Here is a 19,987-nt window from a genome sequence, read left to right as displayed (position 1 = left end):
GGCGAGTGGGGGAGGGGCGGCCGGGGGGCGGCGGTTGGGCAGCGTCGCTCCTGAAGAAGAGGAGGAGGAGGAAGGAGGCGAACGGGATGGCGGAGTCGGGGCTCGTGACGGTAACCTGGGCCGGCGAAGCTGAGGGCGGCTGTCGGTCGGCTCTTCCTGCCTGTCGGACGGCGGGATGGCTGGCGGCAGGGGGAGTCCCCGCTTGCCCTGACAGCGCGAGCCGGCGCGGCCGGGGCGAGGCCCGCGGGGCCGGGGCCCTGGGAGGCGCCCGCCGCCGCCTTCCTGGGAGCTGTCGCCGGCTCGCCGGGCCCTGGGAGCCGGCCGCGCGCAGAGCGGCAGCCCGGCGCTGGGAGCTGAGCGCGGGCTCTCACCGCGCGGGGCCGGGCCTGCGGCGCGCGGGCTGCGGGACGGCCAGGGGGAGGGCGCCGCCGAGGGTCCGGTTCGGCTCCTGCGGCCAGGCTGCCGGGAGGCCGGGCGGGCGGGGACCGGGGCGCGGCGCGGTCTGCTGGCGGGCGGGCTCTCTGCCCCTCCTCGCGCTCCGCGGCGCCCTGGAGCTCTGCTCCGGCCGAGACCCCGAGGGCTGGTGAGTCGGCTCGCTCTGGGTGTGTTGCTGCGAGAAGGGAAGCGCGTTGTGGCCGACGGAGGCCGCCCGCCCGGGGGGAACGCGCTGCTGGCGAGGTGGCGCTGGCTGGCGGGGACCGAGCAAAAGTAGTCTCAACTCCCCGCCCCTCCGCCCCGGCTCTGCCCGAGGCTTCGGGGCCGAGCGGTTTTTTCCCAGCCCCTCCGTATCCATTGTTTTGTGCCATCCCCTCCCCCATGCCTAGGTAGAATAAGGACTTCTCCAAAGCGTTAATTTGCCTTTCTGTTTTCTTTCTTTTCTTTCTCAGCAGAGGGGTGGTGTTAATTGTGGTAGTATGGATTTACAGACAGGTGGATGGAATACCGATTCGGGCGTTGGAGGGAAGATGCTGTGTGTGTGTGTGTGTGTGTGTGTGTGTGTGTGTGTGTGTGTGTGTTTTAAATTCAACCCTTGCAGTTGGCGATTTGGTTTTGTCTTTCTGTTGGTTTGTATCATCAGGGGTATGATGAGAAAAGAGGAAGCACTGTTTTGCAACCTACCCCCCAAAATATTTTTCAAGTCTCTGGGGATGCTGAAGCAAAATTAGGTTGCAGATGTGGACTGTATATAGTGTTTGTCTCAAAGATAACTACCAGTCGTCTCTAGATTTACACCTGTGTGATCTTGTACACCCTTCTTCGATAGCAGGAGGTCTGATAGCTACTCAGAGGGAATACTGTATCAAAAACTTTTTGTTTTTCAGAATTCTAAGTCCTACTTGTGTAACCAAATATTTTTGTATCTAAATCATCGACATTGAAAAATAGGTTTAATTCTTTTTTTTTTTTTTTTTTTGTACCGGGGATCGAACTCGGGTCCTTGAGCTTGCATAGCTTAAAGACCCTGATATATACCTGTACCTCTCCATGCTATTTCACTGTTTGTTACTGTGTATTTGAAGAGATTTAGCCATTATTTACGGTTTGTTACATTGGGAAAGCTTATATTTATACTTTGAATTTTACAAAGTGTGATTTTTTTTTCTGTGCCAATGACAATTTTTAAGGGTAAGATACGTAAATGACCATTCACATACGGAGCTTAAATTGAATATGGGGTAAAACTTTTATACCTATTTGGACATAAAGTTCACCCTAGAATTTTTATACAGTTACGAATATGTATTTGAAAAATAGAACACAGAATTACAGGTTTTTGTCTAAGGTTTGTAATTTTCAAATGGCTTAAATGTTACAGAAAGCTGACATGTAAAAGTTAAGAGTCCTGACATCTTAGTTTTGAGTTTTGGATATGGCCTTTCTTAAAAGGTGCTTACTCGGTTTTTGAAGAAATAACTACATTTGTCTAAATTGGCATTTGTTTTCTGACCGACCTCTTAATCGTTAATATAATTTTCAAGTTTTAGAATTTTTGTTAGAAATTGTTATGGATTAAAGAGTGATGCTAAGAGATACATTAAGAGTTTGGAGCTGGATTATTTTTTAGCTTTGTAAAAAAATTTCCGTATTCAGGAAGTTGATTAGAGCTTTTTTTCTGATAATTGTAGCATGTATGGATCATACATCAACTTGTAAAATACATGCCAGTAGGAAATTTGAAACATGTTCATATTTAAATAGGAACACCAAAACTATAAATTCTTTTGTTATGTTTGCTGGAATTGTGCTTTTATAATAGAACTGTTTCTTCTGTGACTTGAGATAGGGTAGAATGACTCACACCCCCAACTCCCAACCAAAGACACATAAACTGGAATTATGCGTTGAATACACCCAAGGATGCCTTCCAAATCGTTGCTGGTATATTTTGTGCTTTGGCTTATCCATATGGATTTTGGGAGGAGGGTGAATAAAAATCAAATACTTTGTACAGCAGGTAAATTTCAGTCTTACTTGCTTTGAAAGTATGCTTGGTTTTCAATATTTGTTGTGTAATGTTTCTGGAAGCCTGCGTTCTTTAAACAGTTTAAAAAACTTTTACTTGTCTTTAAATGAGAAGATATTTAAATACAAAACCCTGTTGTGTTTTGACAGAAAAAAAAAAGGTATACTCTATATATGTAGATAAAAGAATGCCTGTATTTTGGAGGGTGAAGATTAAAAGAGTGTCTTTTAAAATTCAGGTTATCGTGTCATTCTTATGTCCTTCATATATGAAAAGACAAATCTTCTGAATAGTTGCTGGTATATTTATAACAAAGCAAGACAGAAAAACCCCCAAAACAGTAAAACAACTAATCAAACAAATTAACTCACAAATTCTTCAGTGAGTTCTAATGTTTGTAGCTTAAACTTGATGCAAAAATTCTTGAACTTGTTTATGAAATATCAGTTATGATAGGAAATAGACTGGTGGGAAATATTTTGTAGATGAATATATGAATATGGCTATAATTTAGCAGTAGAGCAATAGAATAAGTACTTTTATGTGATATTTAAGAAATGAGTCCTACAAATATTAAGTTGGTAGATACTTTTATTGATTGCTTACTATATTTCATACATTTTATGTATTATGTGTTAGACATTCTGTAATTTAGGGCTAATAGAAAAAAATACGGACGTAACCCATCTGCTATCCTTATATCCCTATTTTAACTGTTGAGTCTTTGTTTTGTTACATGTTATATAACATCAAATTTGTGCCCTAAAGATCTTTTAAAATTTTTTTCTCTATTAAAAGTTAAATTTTTGTTATTTTCCTACTTCCCTGTTAAAACTTGATTTTAAAATCTGGAAATTTTCTTTTTTTTACAAGTGACCTGTGATATGCTTGAAGTTGTTATGTTCTGAAATGTTGTTGCTAATCAATGCAATTTGAAAGAAACAAGTGTGAGTCTGAAAAACTTGTGTTTTTTTTTTTTTTTTTGGTACCGGGGATTGAACTCGGGTCCTTGTGCTTGCACAGCAGGCAGCGAAACCACTGAGCTAAATCCCTGGCCCAAACTCTTAGTTCTTTTTTTTTTTTTTTTTGGTACCGGGGATCGAACTCTGGTCCTTGTGCTTTCGAGGCAGGCGGTGGAACCACTAAGCTAAATCCCTGGCCCCTTGTGTTATGTTTTAAAATATGGAATTGCATTATTTTAAGGTAAAATAGTATTTATTTGAATATTTTCTCCCAACTTCTTAGTACAGCATCTTTAATTCAGCAAAGTTCAAACACAAAAAGAATATTATAATTACAAAGAGCCCTTAAGCTTTTGAGATGTTGATAATAAGTATGCTTCTTGAGAAAGTTCGTGGTTCCCATTATTGAGATCTAAAAGAAAACTGATTAGATAGCACACTGTATATCTCATTCCAGCTTCTCTGAAGATCAGTACTGATTGCAAAAAGTACTACATTCTGTAAAAGGTTAAGAATTCTTATACCGGAAAGAATGAACATATTGCTTGTAGCTAAAACATTACAGGAGACCTTTAAAAAGGGTGAGATTGAGTCCCTGTGTGAAATTAACCTTTTGGCAGTCTATTTTGTGTTTATAGTACTGTGAAGACTTCTAATGTTTAAATACATTATTTGCCTTCCATTACTACGTATAGGTCCTACAATTTTAATTAATTTCATAGTTGATTAAGATAAATCTTTAATTTGTCTAGTGTCTTGAAGATAACATGGAAATGGTTTGTTCTGACATAGGTAATTTCTAGACCTGGAGTTAATTTCATCAGTTAGATTTAAGCTTTCTCAGTTTTAAAATTTTGTGTTGTTGTATAGCACTCTTTCTGCTTTTAAGACTTCCTTAGTCTTGCCAGTAGTCTTTAACTTCAATTTTGTTTTACATTTCTTACTACAGTTTCATATTCACTACTATCATAAAAGATCTTCCAAATGCCTTGTATGTCTCAGCCTCATAGGATACAGAGATAAATATATCATGTTTCCTGTTTCCAATAAGTTTAGAGTTTGTCTCCCAAACTAGTCAAATCAGTAGTTAGTTATACAATGTGATAAGTGCTTTAATAGCAGTATACTGAGGCCAGCACCTGTGTGGTAAAACAGCTTTCATGCATACCTGACTATACTTACTAGTAAGACAGGACCTGAACTGAACTCCTGAGGAGTAAATATGATAGGTAAAGTGCAGAAAAAGGACAAAGATGGGAGAAGCCAAGGTCCGCTGGGAAAATTGCAGAGAAATAACTATTTGGATTCCAGTAATATTTTAGGTCCTTACAGTAGACTTTCCTTGAAAGCTTACATTTTTATCAATTATTTCTTGTATGCCTAACTTAGGCCTTTAACTGTAAACCTGTATTAATGCTGAGGGGCTGTTCCAAATTATTATTTAAAACTTTTACCTACATGAATTTTTCATTGATATTTTAATGAAATACAATGAGAATATATCAGCCTAATGTGTGATAATTCCCAGATTTAGAACTTGGATAATGATAGTATGTTTCAAAATCAGATTTAAATATCCTTTTATGCAACATGTTAAAAGTAGCATTTATTAACCTCTTTAACTTGTGATAAATTTTTATTATATAAACATTAAAATGTACTTTTCTGAGTATATTTTAAACCGTTTTCCATACTCACTTGACAGTGCCACTCTTTGGGTAAGTCATTGAATGATGAAAAATTACACTCTGGTAGAAGGCTTTTGTATATTCTTCTGTGATCTCGAAGATTGAATAATTTTTCATAAGGTATGATGTAATACTTCTTTAAGGGCATAGTGAGACCCATTTAGATATTGCAAACTCTCCCCCAAGCGCCATAGTCTTCCATTTTAAGACATTTTCTCCTAGTGATTTTTTTGTTTGTTTGTTTTTTGTTTTGGTACCAGGGATTGAACTCTGGATCCTTGCGCTTGCGAGGCAGGCGGTGGAACCACTGAACTAAATCCCCCAGCCCTCTCCTAGTGATTTTTTTATTCTTTTTTTTTGGTACCAGGGATTCTTTTTATTATAGAAATTTGAGAAATTTCTTTTAAATTTTTCACATTTTAGCAGTTACTTTAAAATGTTATAACTATCTCAAGGTTATTTATTAGGAACCCCAAACTTTCTGGTATTGATTTGCTTACACACCATCCCATGAATCTTTTCCTGATTAAACTAATCACCCTTCAGGCCTCAGTTCTGTGTCACATTGTGAGACCTTTGATCTTTATTCCTGTTCTCCTGTTCCAAAGCCCTTAGCACCGTGCTTCCTTTTTGTAGCACCCATCATGTTTGTAATGATGTGGTTAATGTCTGTCATTTTTGCTAAACTGTGAGCTTTATGTTGATCGTTGAGTATGCCACTTCTTACTATTTCTCCACTATATAATGTCTAGATCTTGTAGACTCCTAGTAGAAAATTAGTTTTAAATTAATGGTTTAGAGCCCCAAACAAACTGAACTTTTTAGGACAAAGAGACATCATTACGTTCTTGTTCGTTTTGTTTTTTTTTTGTTTTTTGTTTTTGGTTCGGGGGACCTTGTGCTTGTGAGGCAGGCGGCGGAACCACTGAGCTAATCCCTGGCCCATGTTCTTGTTCTTAAATGTACATTTCTTGCCCTTATATAGCCCCTCAGTTCTTAATTCAGGCCTTTTAAACTCAAATGTTTAAACTTAAAAATGTTTGGTGACCAAATGTTGAAAGGACTGAAATATCCCTAGAGGCCATAAGAGAGGTGAACATCAGAGCAAAGTGAAAACACTTAGAACAGTTGCCATTCAACAAAAAAGGTAGCTTTTAGCCACTAATATGATAAACATGTATCTTTTCAAGGTGCCTTTTGCTTTATACCTAGAAGAGTACAGGAGTGGTAAGGATCTAGGGTCATGAAGAAAAGGATAATCTGTGAATTTTGTTAAAGATGACAAAAGACCATGCATTGTATTTCAGAAAGGATTCCACGAAATTGATGCAATTTAAGAGTTTTAATGTGTCAGGCTTCTGTTATTGGAAATATTTGCTTAATGAGTGGAAATAGTAGGCACTAGTATTTATTGAACAAAATAAATTGAAGCAATATGAAGGTATTGAATCACTGCAATATAATATTTGCTATCTTATAATTTGTAGAGGTAGGTTTTTACACTTAACCATGTGTATTTTGTTTATTCAGCTATGAAATATGTAAAATTGAGTAACTGAACATGTTTTTCTTGATTAGTGTTGAATGAAAACATAACCTGAAACAATGATATGACAAAATGGTATAAGTATTGCTGCAACTCTTACTCTGTTACAGAGAGAGTAAGCTTTATTCTCTTGGCCTCTGCTAGTCACCTGGACTGGGAAAATTAGATTGGAGTTCAGAACAAATTTTTTGCTATAATTATGTGGTGTCCAAGAAATTGACATGAAAATGTTATATTTCATTCACCTGTGGTTTGTATTTATCTGGGACATAGAATTCAGCATTTCACTAGAAGGCTTTAGTTCTGGTTCAGATACATCGTATTTTATCTTACTATTGTGATCTCTTGAATTCTGTGACTATATAAGGATAGGTAGAAGAACTAGCTATTTACTTTGTTGCTAAAACAAATACTGGTTTATCTACCATGTGTTAATTGCAGTTCTAAATTCATAGAAGTGGGATGCTTAATCTAGGCAGCTTAAAATAATAAGGTCTTATGATTTAATCTTGAAGATATTCATTTCTGCACTTTAGAAGTAGAGATTTGAAATTCTTAATACTAGAAATATGGCCTTGTTTCAGAACACCCACTAAGCAACTGTGGGAATGTAGCATACTAAATGGCTGGTAGTGCTGCAATATTTTTTAAAAATTTCCCCACCTCCTGTTATGTAATAGCTTATAGTAATACATATAGAACATGAGTATTTGAAAATGTTCTGTGCAAAGTGTGTTGAAGCCAAAGTATATGTGAGGCTGTGTCAAGCTTTGTGTTGGGTGCTGAGGACCTAAAGATGATCAGATGATATAAAGATGGTCAGTAAATGTTTGATGTAAATCTGGTGCCCTATATTTTGGTTGTTATAAAGTAATGAAAGCAAAAATTATTCTGGGTGGGGCTTATAAAATTTTATTAAAAAATGAATTCACTCTTTTCAAAACATAACTTTAAAAATTTTGACAGTTTGATAACTGATAGAAACATCTTCATGATGCTTATAGATATTATATTTAAACATTTCAGTGAAAATAATTTTTACTTAAAATTTTTTTTAGAGTATTGTGCATCCAAATATTGCAGCATTATGTTAACCTATGAAAAGTAGGTACTGAAATTGGTTAGAAACTATTAAGAATGAAACCCACTAATTTATTTTTGTTGGTTAGAAAAATATGTTTACAAAGGGATTTGATGAAGCATACTTTTATGTTGAAGCATACCCTTATGTTGTTAATTTTGAAAAAGGGACCAAGTTAATTGCATTAATGCACAGAAATGGATATTACAGTTAAGTGTTTCAGTTTAAGGATTTTTGTGATCTGCAAAAGGAAAGACTTAAATAAACTGACTTTAAAAGTCAGATGTAGAACTTGTAGACTTAGTTCTATGAGTAATGCTTTAATATATGACTAATTATCTGCAGACAAAATTATAAAAAATTTATCTGGCCCTTTCTCAACTAGAGCTCAATTATAATTGACATTTTCACATATATAGTAGTATCGTTATAACTGATGTAACAGTGGTCTTGTGGCAAGATCTGGAAGATTTTTGTTTCATCAAAGAAAGTTGAAATTTAGGTTAATGTAATTGAAATTTTTCCATTTTATGTTCAAATTCTTTGAAAATTGATAATCTATAAATGTTGATTCATGTGATGAAAATTAAAACATTTTAACATAAGCACATGTAATTCCTGTGACCATTATCCAGTATTTATAACTAGGCAAACTGGTAATCTTTGAGTTCTCATAAGAGTAAAAATCTTTCTGTTAAATAATTTTTTTCCTTTCTAGTGTGATTTAAATAATTTGTCACTTGCTACCTGTAAATTACTAAATTACTTTGCATATTTATGGAGGGATTTTTTTATATCAAAGTTTCTATAACCCTAAGTGATGCTAACATTTTGTAATTTATCTTAGCCTGGTTCTACTGCTATAATAACAAAATAGCATAAAGTGGTGGCCTAAACAAAAAAATAAAATTTTTACAATTCTGAAGGCTAGAAAGTCTTTAAGAGTAAGGTGGCGACTGACTCATCCTGGTGAGGGGTCTTTTGCAGATGGTACCTTCCTGCTATCGCCTTAGTTTGCAGCTGTCTGGCCTTACAAAGGCGCTAGTTGGGATCTGATTGATTGATTGATTGATTGGTTGAGTGATTGTACCGGGGATAGAACTCGTCGTTGCGCTTGCTAGGCAGGTGGCAGAACCACTGAGCTAAATCCCCAGCCTGAGATCCCATTTTTATAGCTTCATCTCAATTCACTGACCTTCCAAAGGTCCTGTCTCCAAATATCATCACATTAGGCTCAACCTGAGCCCAAACAAGGAGTTCAGTCCTCAGCAGGATTATCTTCAGATGATAGTGGATAGTACATACGAGTTAGAAATTGTAGGGCTGTATTTATTGTGTTAAATTACAAAAATAATAGAGTGACTGCTACCTTTCATTAGTTTTGAAAGCTTCCAGTGGGAGAAATTTTTTACTAACCTGAAGTTAGTGGTGCCTAATGTGTTTGCGTTGATCTTGTATGTGAAATAGTTCTGCTTTGGATTATTTTTAAAAGTACAGAGATAAATTATATTTTAAATTTCAAATTATATCATGTAAATTATTGAACCCAGGATAATAGGTAAATAAACTAGAGCATAGAGATCTTCACATAAATAAAATCTCAAAAAAAAAAAACTGTTTGAAAGACCATTTGTTTTGTAATGATGGCAAGTTACTAAAGTACTGACCTTGAAAACCACATACTCAGATGTTGCTGTTTATAGTACTTTTATTTTTTAGGACAGTTTCTGAGAGTTTAGATAGAGTAAGTAATGGAAAATTCTTATTCAGTCGGACTTGGTGAATGAAAGTGTGGATTTATACATACAAAAAATGAAACATTAAATGTAATTGTTGCTTTAAAATATGAAATTGTTTTTAGTTGAACTCTCGAATATTTTAGTCATTTAATGTTTATAACTTAACATAGCAATTACATTTTATTTCTCTTTGCATACTGAGAAGTAACTGTAGAGGAAAAGTGGCTTCCTTTCCACTTGTTTAGGTTCTTAGGAATTAAGATGGCATAGACAAATTAACCGTATTTATGTACTTAAGCACAGGCATCCTACAAAGTAAGAGACTCGAAGACTCAGATGATTGAAGATTATATAGCATCCTGAGTTACAGAAGGGAATAGGGGTGTAGAGCCATGTGGGGAATGGTAGGAGTACAAGTTATGGGTGGGTGAGGGAAGGAATTATATAATGAGTAAGGGTTTTTTTTTTTTTTTTTTTTTGTACTGGGGATCGAACTCGGGTCCTTGCACTTGCGCAGCAGGCGTCGAAAACCACTGAGCTAAATCCCCGGCAGGGTCTGTCTTACTACGGGGATATAGGCAGGTACTCAGAGCATCCCTCCTATATTAGTAAAATATAACAGATGTCTTACTAATGTAGATTTCCTTTATAGACATAAATCTCCACTACTTAGGGACAGCTTGAGCCAGTACTGTGTCTGGATTCTCCCAAACCTAACTCGCTTCAAGTACATATGTCAAAAGAATATACTTCTGTGTGACATACTTGGCACTTGGTATAGCATAGTACAGTCATATGGAGTTGGTATCCTGAGCTCCCCCAATAATCAACTTTTTAACTTATTGTCAATTTGCAGGGGAAATTAAGAATAAAGCATATTTTGAGAATCCTTAAATTATGTATGATAGGTTTGGAATTCCATGGTAAGAAAGGCAATTCAAGCAGTCTTTGCAAGTAAATCTTTTTGGTAATGTTTATGTGAGACATGAAACGTTTTTACATAATATTTGGTCAAGATATTTGACAGTAGGACTTCACTGGAGAATTTTGCAGTTTATACGAATGGTGAGTTGACGTGTTATGTGAAGAAGCTGTATTTCTGATTGTGGACAGAGTGAACAGGAATTTTCAGTTCTTTGCTCCAAACTCTTGTGTGGAATCGAAATTACAGATAAAATGATGTAGATTTCCTAGAAATTTTCCATTTATTTGCTCCAGTACAAAATAAATCAATCCTATATCTGTCCAAATTATTTCATCTTGCTCCCTTATCAAGAAGAATAATAGTGAACAAATGAATGAATTTCAGAGTGCTGTAAATGTGGACTCTTGGCTTAGTTCTCATCAACGTGGACATATATAACACTTTTTTTTTTTCTGTGAACAGGAATTCTTTTAGGCTCTGTGAAAGATGCTACCTCAGATTCAGCTGACTACTTAAGGATGCTTTTCTCCCTTTGTTTATGAAGGCGCATTTTCTTGAGCATGTTAATTTTGTTGGGCATTTTGTTTTTTGGTCTTGGTCTTTTAGCCGTCTAGTTTTGAAGATTCCTTTCTAAACTCTTAAACCAAAACCAAAGCAAAACAAAACATAAAAGATAGCTTTATGTGATTTGGCGAGGACGACCATTTATTTTTGTACTTTAAATTATTTAAAAGAATAAGGAACTTTTTAGATCTTTATAAACAGGTAAGTACAACTGAAATGTTGCCATTTTTAGATATTGATATAAAATGTGAGTGATACAGAGTTGATTTTAAATAGGATATAAGAAAAACACCAGGCATGAGATAAAAGCTTTGTCGGTATTATTCAGCTGTTTTCATTGAACAGGTGTTTATTTAGCACTTGTGTGTGTGCTAAATAAAAAAGTTTATAATAGTTGTGAAGCACCTTATAGAGAAAAATTGCTTTGTGTAAGGAGCAGGTTATCTAATATGCAGATAAAGCTAAGTTATTCAATAAATGTAAGTGTTCTTTGTGCTAAGTATTAAGCCCTGGCATATAACTAGGAAAAATCCTATTCCCTATTTTCCCATTACCTTTAAATGAGTCATCTAACCTGGCAGATGTAATACTAGGTGGGTGCTAGCTGTTCTGATAGGGCAAACTTTAAGTGGGAACACAGAGAAGTTATATAGAAAGGTTTTTCAATAAGTGGGAGTTTTCTCAGTAAAGAACTATAAATCTGTGTTTCTTGAAGAGAATAGCTTGTGCAAAGTCCTGGACACAAGAAATGGTGGGCCATGCAGGATGTGAAAGAAATTCATGTAACCAGAGGACAAAGTAGAAAATTTTGTGACAGAAGTAAGCAAGGGCTAGATCTTGAAAAGCTTGATGACTGCTTCTAGGAATTTTGAGTTTTATAGTGAGGGCTCCCTCCATGTTTTTAAAATTGGACTAACTTGGTTATATTTGAGTGAAAAATCACTCTATTGTCAGATGATTCAGTTAGGTTAAGAACAGGATGAAGAGTGGATATAAAATGGTGAGCTCAGTTAGAAGGCTGCTGGAGGAGAGAATTTGCACTCTGTAGTGCGGTAGTGGTGTTGAGAATGAAGAGTGGTTAATGAAGTCAGGAGAAATTTTGGGGGGAAGAACTAATAGGATTTGGTGATTGCTGAGATGTGAAAATTGAAGGAGAGGAATCAGAATGACTTACTTCGCGATTCCTGGCCCCCTCTCAGCTTAAATTTTTAGCAGATTTTTGCTTAGATACAACCTTTTAAGAAGCCTTCCTCGATTCCCCAAGCCCCCAAAGCTGGGTAAAATGCCTTACTTTTGTGCTTCAACAGACACATTATTTTCTTGCTTTATCTCTTTGTCTATAAGCTTACAGGTAAGGACTGTGCCTTATTATTAATTTCATACTTAGTATCTTGCAAAATTATATTTATTATGTATAAAATTATGTTGATTGAATGAAAACATTTATTTATAAAAATTTAAATGTTTATAATTGGAGAAAATTGGTTTTCTCCAAGAAACCCCCCCAAATTGAACTAATAGCCAATAACTTGTTTTGCAACTTCAGAGTGAATCAACTATTTCCATGACTTTGGAATGCCACTTAAAAAAGCAGTGTATATTGTAATTCTCACCTGAAGTGCTACATAAATTAAGTCTTTTATAAAAGTCCTTGACTTACAAACATTTGAGTTGCGAACTTTCACAGATACAAGTGGATCTCCAATTACTAACAGATGTGAACAAATTGTGGAAGTAGCTCACATGTCTGCCAGACACTGTCACGGCTGTGCTCTGGGCGCTCACTGTACATACAGTGCTTCAGTGCGCAGCAGTGCAGTGCTCAGAGCCTGGGATGTCGATGTCCGGAAGCAAGAGCAAAAGCAGTGGTGGTGTGGAGGGAACTGCTGGGAAGCACACAGCAATAACCATGGAAACAAAAGTAAAAATACTGTACTGTACCACAATTTTAAGGTAACTGTAAAAGCAAAAAGGTTATTTACAACTATACTGTACTATAATACAATTTGTATTTGTAAAGTGTATGTTTTTTTTTATTTATACTTTACATTATATATTTGTATCAAACATGCATTAGACTCATCTTGTCGGACTTAGGAACAAATCCAACTTAGTAACTTCTCCCAGAACAGAACTGGTCTTAAGTCGGGGACTTACAGTATTATAGACTAATTTAAATGAACATTATTATTTTGACTTTCTCTTGCATTATGCCATCAGGCTTTCTTCATAAATTTTAATTGGCTTTTTTCTTTGTCAGTTTAAAATCAACATAACCAAATTGTGAGCATTAGGTTATTTTTCTCTGTATCAAAATGAAACTGGAGTAACTTTTTCCTTCTTGCTTATAAAGGAATGATTGCTCATTGTATGCTTAAAAATGTGCATACAGAGATGAAGAAAATGAAGGGTGACATTGACATTTGATGAGTATTTTTGTGGACTTGTGAATTTTTATGTATACTCATAGTTTTGAATGAGAGGATTAAATTAAAAGAAAAACCATCCACTGAGGAGAAAGTGTTTAGAACATGTATATGACAAGATATTAATATATTTCATACAAGAATCCCAATAACCAGTTTATAACCAAATAATCCAAAAGAAATGGGAGTCCTAAACTTCAATTCTGGTAGATCAGGCAAGTAATGCAAACAGTAATGAGCACAGTAGGGCAGATGTTTCAGATGGGGGTTGGAGAGCACTCAGAACAGGCAGGTTCTGTTTCATGCTGGTGGGTTGTTGTCATTAAGAAACATGGACCCAGTGATACCCAAATCTCTTGGTATTTTTAACGAGGAGTACAGGTCTGGATTTTTGTATGAAGTTCTCAATTATTAAATTTTGGTATAAATTAAGAAAAAATAAAACCATAATGCACATTAAACATAATGTAGCTATGAGCTTTGTTTGAATACCTTAGATGGTAGAAGAGTAGAAAGATTTGCTCATTAATGCAGATTAAAATAACATCAGTTTTCATACATCAGATGGAAATGCAAAAGATTAACAATTTGAAAGGTTGGGAGAATATAAATTGCTGGAGGCTCTTTGGAACAAGGCAGTTTGGAACTAGGTGTAAAAATTTAAAATGCATATTAGTTTGACTTAATAGTTCCACTTTCAGCAGTCTGCCTTGCACAAATACTAGTTTTGACAAATGAAGATTTATGTTCAATAAGGTATCCTTGGTCCTGGCCAAAAAAGAAAAATGTAAGTTTAAAAATGCAAATAGACACAAGGTCCTGAGTTCAATCCCTGGTACCAAAAAAAAGACAAACAAATAGAAACAATTCAGTGTGGGTTGATACAGGAATGATTAAATGATAATATAGCTATATTACAATCGCAGCAATAAGAAGGTATGAACAAATAATAGCAATAAGGTGTGAAGTCTATTCTAATGTGGAAAGAACCCAGAATTTACTATTCATCTTTTATATGCAAAATTCCAATATATTTATATAAACAGGTATGCAAATTTATAGATCGTGTGTATGGGGGATTGCATAGGGCCTTGTACATGTTTGGCTCTACTACTGAGCCATATCCTCATCTCTATTTTTTCTTTTCCAGTTTTTCCCTCCCCTTTTATTTTCAAGTGAGGGTCTCACTGAGTTACCCAGGCTGGCCTGCACCTTGTGATCCTCCTGCCTCAGCCTCCCAGGTAGCTGGGATTATAGGCACGCACCACCATGCCTAGTTCTGATGTTATTACTAAAGTCTGTATAATGTGCCATTGTATGGCACCATAATTTAGTCTATTGATGTACATGTAGGTGTTTCCAGTGTCTTGCTACTTGTATGCACATTGCAACGAACACTCCTTTATGTATGTCTTTGTGGAGTGTTGTCTCAGAAGATAGGTTCCTTCTGTATTTTATATGGTGACACATTAAATATCTGAACTTTCATAGATTAGGAAATTTGTGTGTGAGAGTTTATTTGTATGACATTGGAATTGAGTAAATGTGCCTTAGGCATAGTAGTCAGAGAACAAACTAGAAAACTGACATTGTGTCAGCCTTACTAGGTTCCTTTAATTGTTTTTAAAGGTAGTTTAAATAGTTTCTGTCTGTTCAATGCTTATAGTATAAAATTCAAAAGATAGAGAAGCATAAAAATTTCTCTCCTATTCTGAAACTTCCTAGTTTCTTCTCCTGGTAAACCAATGTTAGTTTTATGTTTTGTTTTGTGCTGGGGATTGAATTTAGGACCTTGTATGTGCAGTTTTACGTATATTTTCTACAGATGTTTTATATATATATGGAGAGTTTGTTCATATATATGTATTTTTCATAAATGGGAGCATATGAATGCTTCTCTACAGCTCAGAGGTTTTTTTTACTTATCTATGATAATATCCAGCATTTATATAGTGTTTTGTCTGTTCTAGGCCCTGTTCTAACAAACATTTGGTATTATTATTCTTCATCACAACCCTGAGAAACAGATATTTCTTTATTACAGAGGAAGGAATCAAGGCACAAAAACTTTAAGTAACATGCTAATAAGTTGTGGAACTGAAAGTTGAAATCTAGCAGACTGGCTAAAGTCATCACTATTAGCCTGTTTGCTGTACCGTAGTTTCTTCTTATTTGATATGTTCTAAGGCATTCAGTGGATTTCTGAAAGTGGATGATTTTAAACTATATGTGTGTATATATATTTGTGCGTGTGTGTGTATATAGTTCTTTCCTATAAATACCTACCAATGATAGTTTGACTTATAAATTAGGCATAGTGAAAGATTAACAATATATAATAATAAAGTAATTATTACAGTAGGACAGGAGATACGACAACTGAGTCATGAGATATGATAACTTAGCATATGCAGTGTAAGGACACTGGGCAAGGTGATTTCACATCTTAGGTGGAATGGAGCAGATCTCTATGAGACTTCATGCTATTCAGATGGGCTCATAATTTAAAATTTCTGAATTGTTTATGGAATTTTCAGATTGGAAAGCAAAAGTGTGGATAAAAGGGATACTTTTATACTGATTGAAGTGTTTCATACCAGTACATAGTTATTGCTCCTTTTAAATAACTACATAGTGTTTTATTGCTTAAACACTAATATTTAATCTAACCAGTCCTTTTGTAGGACTAACAATTAATGCTACTCTCAGTATCCTTGTGCTTATATAATGTCTGTATTATTTTGAACATGTAATGTCTCTACATAGTCTTTATTTTCATTCTTCGAAAATTGAGGGTAAGGGAGTCTTGTATTCATGTAGTTGTTTTGTTCTGCGATGTAATCTGAGACTTTCTTTTAAATGGTGTATTCATCTCACTTAAGTTCATTCTGGCATTATGCTTATTTGCTGAAATTTATAGCTAAAGGATTGAGATAAATTAAAGTATAACAACAGAAGTAAACTTAACTGTATAGAGCAGTGCAGTAAAAAGATACAAGCTTGTCTCAGTCCATTCTTCCAATTTTGTTGGTTATCCAACATTTTTATTATATTTTGTAGCCATAAGTGTATCTTTTTTTAAAAGGTTAGGCCACTATTTAAATGGATTCAATGCTCAAAATTTCTTTTTTGTTGAAGTTTCTCTTTTTATCTTTTGTATAGCTGAACTTCATCTTCTAGTATTTTCTTTAGGAACAGTTCATAGCAGTATTCCTTGAGCTTTGGCATATTTAATGGTATTGAGCTGTTGCTTTTATACTGGACTATTACAGTCAGTCTGGGTGTATGTTCTTGAGGCATACTTTTTCCCTTGAGGACTCTATAGGTATTCCTTTGCTGGTTTCTAGCGTTGATTACCCTTTTTCTCCCATTTTTAGGTAGCAATATTTCTGCCTATGTTCTCGAAAGATTCTTTTTTAAAATTCTTGAGGTATGGTAGTTTTACTAGTATTATGTTTATGATTAATCTATACTTGTTTTTCTTTGGAAAAGGTTTGCCTGCTCAAGCTGCATGATTTCTCTGTTCATCGTTGCCTCTTTCATCTTACTGATGCCAAAGGGGGTCTGTGAAAGCCTTGAGTTCTTTAGTATGTTTTAGATGTTGATTCTTTTTTCATCTGAATCTAAAAATTGAACTTTCATCTGAATCTGAAAATTGAATTTTCATGCTCTAGATTCTGCCACTAGAATATTTTTACTTTCAGGCCTTTGATGTGATAATGTTAGTGCTGGAATAATTTATTATTCTGAGTGGCATCATACTTGAAATTTTTTTTTTTTTGAAATGAGAATCTTGCTATGTTACCTTGGCTGCCCTTGAATTTGTGATCCTCTTGCCTTAGCCTCCTGGGATTACAGGAACATGCCACCTTACCCAGATCTGAAAAGTCTTGTTGATAGCTGGTAGGCAAGCCTCCTCCTAGTCTCTGATTTGAATATATTCTTGTATTTATTTGACTCCATTCCATTTTACTTATTCTTTGTTCCTTCAAAAGAACTGGGTGGCAACTAAGAGAGGCTAGATTTTTTTTTTCTACTTCATTTCTTCTCTGAATGACTATATTATTTTCTTAGTCCCAAATATAAAATCACATCTAATAGACTCTCAGGAAATTTTAGTGCTTGGTAGATCATTGGAGCTTTTAGTTTTAAGTCTTTGTTGCTCCACTTATTGCTGACTTTTTTTTTGGTACTGGGGGGATTGAACTTGGGACCTTGCGCTTGCGAGTCAGGCACCGGAACCCCTTGAGCTAAATCCCCGGCCCTTATTGTTAACTTTGTTGGTCCACTTATTGATCTTGTTTTCAAAATCTCAACTTTTTATAATTTTGTAAAAATCTCTGTGTTCTAATTTGTCTAAGTGAACCATCTTTACTCCTAAATAATTGGACTGTGAGCCCTAAAACATTGAGAGAGATTAATAAGTACTCCTCAGAAAAGGCTTTGTGACTCAAATATTGAGAGAGATTAATAAGTACTCCTCAGAAAAAGCTTTGTGACTCAAATACATTTGAGAAATCTTGTACCTTGTGAATAATGTACTCTGAAACATGTAAAGAACACAAATAATTTCTGTTATATCAACAGAAGAATTATGATTGAGAAACATCCTGAACCTGTCTGACCGGAACTAGATAGAGGTGGTAGAAATACATGTTGGGAGGGCCAGGGATTTAGCTCAGTGGTTCCAACAGCCTGGCAAGCATAAGGTCCCGAGTTCTATCCCTGGTACCAAAAAAAAATACATTTTGGGAAATCTTGAGAATATATTAGGTAATATTTTTTGATTAACATGTTAGGGTATGCCAAAATACTTGTTTGCATGACAGTTATGGTTATCTATAGGGGTGGCAACTTTAATATGCTTTTTAGTATTGATAAATTCCTACTGTTCCAGTATGTAAATATACTCAGAACATTTAATTATGATAGTGTTTTTGATTTAGGAATTTGATTTTCCAGATTGAAAGTAATTCTTGAGTACCAACTATGTATTAAACATGCAAAATTGGTCACCTCTGAAGCTACTTTGCCTTAAGGCTTAGTAGTAAAAGTTTTAGCACTGTAAAATGCTTATGATGTCATATAACTGCCCAGACTCATTCTTCAAATGAAAAAGCTTAAGCCACAGAAATAGTTTTGTCCATATCACATTGAAATTTATTAAAGATTTCAGAACCAAAACCCCAGTTTCAGATCTTTTTTTTTAAACTGCATTTTCTTTTCAATATATTACTTTTAAGCATATTCCTTTTTAGATGGAAATTAGCTAAATGTCCACTCCATTTAAAAGGAGAATTGAGGGAGGGATTGTGTCGCATTGGTATAGACTGAGTCAAATTTAATATAGCTAAGGACCCAAGTCAGTCTTGGGGCATCCTGTTTCTTCTTTACTCATCTGAATTACTCATTTTTCTCTTTCCCACTCCCCAAGTCAAGAAAAAAGAATAGCTTTAAAATAAGAATGCACTGTTAACAGTATCACAGTAAGGGCTAATTAGTGCTTGGTTCTAAGAATCGATGCATGGACCTAAAATTTCTTTTCTGAATGGAACTGGAACATCACTTCTTAATTGTCATTTATAGAAAGATTTATCTATATATTCTATTAATGGAAAATAGACTTAAGTAAGAGTAGTCTCTAAGGTATTGAATTTAAACTTATAAAATATTATATATTTTTAGTATACTTTTCAGCAAGATACTATGCAGTAGCAAATAATTTAGGTCTAGGTTATAGGAATTATGCACTCAGATACATTATTGGAAGACATGTCTCTTTTAAATGACAGATTGACCAGTAAACTAATAGTGTAATCTGTACCATTAGGACTCAGATCGGGGGGAAATAAATTTCTTTTCGGTACTGGGGATCGAACTCAGGACCCTGAACTTGTGAGGCAGGCGTGGTGCCACTGAGTTAAATCCCCAGCCCTTAGATTGGATTTTTCTGTATTCTTTTGGTTACTAGATTATAGAAAGCAATCCTGCCTTTTCAAATCTTTTTCTATCAAACATTTACTTTGGTACATGTATCCAACTTTGATTATTTACCTGATTATATTTCCTGAATCTAAAATCGAAGAAGGATATGTCATTTTAAGAGTTAGAACTATATTAGTTTCATAATTACACCAATTATGATATGTTGTTTTGGATAAGTCATTTAAGTTTTCTGACTTTAAATTTTGTTATCTGTAATTGGGGATTGATCTGCTTCAGAATAATTAGAATAACTTAATGAGATGACTTAAACACACTTGCTCAGTGCTTGGCATATACCAATTGCTTAATAAATATGTTCAGCTGCCACAAATACTGTAATGTTGTCAGGTTCTTCCTTTAGAATAGGCACACTGAAGCACAGGCCCTTCCAGGTTGCTCAGGTCCACATTCCTTTGGTGATTGCCATTTAAAGTTACATCATCCCTTGTAAATTGAAGGTTATCAGGGTGTCTTACTCCATTGATGTCCTCTGTGTATTAGCTGAAGAATCTGACAGTGTACTCTTTTAGCACTAGCGTTTCAGAATTTGGTTTGAAATTTCTTTACTGTATTTCCTGCTATTTCTTGTCCTTGTCTCTTTTCATTC

At 35.4% G+C, this 19,987-nt stretch overlaps 1 protein-coding gene across 3 annotated transcripts in view; it reads left to right on the top strand.

The window, feature by feature from the left end:
• Positions 1 to 19,987, top strand: part of Shoc2 (SHOC2 leucine rich repeat scaffold protein) — an 83,801-nt gene that overhangs the window by 702 nt on the left and 63,112 nt on the right. The window contains exon 1 of one of the 3 annotated variants that reach the window (XM_004838951.4): positions 19 to 110. The exons of 1 other annotated variant lie outside the window; for it this stretch is intronic. The gene's annotated coding sequence lies outside the window, so the exon portion shown is untranslated. Of the gene's footprint in view, positions 1 to 18; positions 111 to 12,401; positions 12,923 to 19,987 lie in introns of those variants that run through there. One more of the 3 variants, XM_021253451.2, reaches the window with a different exon arrangement.

This window comes from Heterocephalus glaber, unplaced genomic scaffold (assembly GCF_053883595.1).
Source record: "Heterocephalus glaber isolate CG9 unplaced genomic scaffold, H.glaber_assembly_v1.0 deba00001497, whole genome shotgun sequence".
In the NCBI taxonomy this organism is placed as follows: Eukaryota; Metazoa; Chordata; class Mammalia; order Rodentia; family Bathyergidae; genus Heterocephalus; species Heterocephalus glaber.
The sequence above is the reverse complement of the archived record's forward strand: the minus strand, read 5'-3'. Positions and strand labels throughout refer to the sequence as shown.